Raw genomic sequence first — 538 nt, 5'->3', positions numbered from 1 at the left:
AAATTTTTGTATCGAATAATAATGGTTTTAATAATTGTAATAACACCATTAGTAGCACCTACGGTTGGAAATAATAATTTTCCTCTTTTAGTTGCGGGATTGACTATAACATTTCTTCGTCCTTTTGTGATTAAATCACATTTGAACAAGCACACTGTGGTGTATGCAGTCATTGCAATTGCAAACACGCTACTCTGTGTGTATCAGAATTCAAACCATATAGGTATATCATTACCATCCCAAATAGTTTCATGGAGCTATCTGCTTTATACGTTTACTTCAATTTTCTTGGCTCCTAAGCAAATGCTGAAACATCGAGTTGAACTGATATTTTTTCAACTGACTACATTATATGCGTTATTCTGTACAACGTATGAATTATTCTTCGTTGTTGTATTGGGTTCTGAACTAATACTTTCACTCTTCCCATATGATATAGAGATCTCCAGTGGAGTGATTGCACTTGATTCAGTATATAAATTAAAATCTGTAGTGCGTTTGGCGTTTGCCATTATATTGTACACGTTTTACTCATTCT

This window comes from Teleopsis dalmanni, chromosome 2, assembly GCF_002237135.1.
Source record: "Teleopsis dalmanni isolate 2A chromosome 2, ASM223713v2, whole genome shotgun sequence".
Lineage (NCBI taxonomy): Eukaryota > Metazoa > Arthropoda > Insecta > Diptera > Diopsidae > Teleopsis > Teleopsis dalmanni.
Note: the sequence above shows the minus strand (reverse complement) of the source record.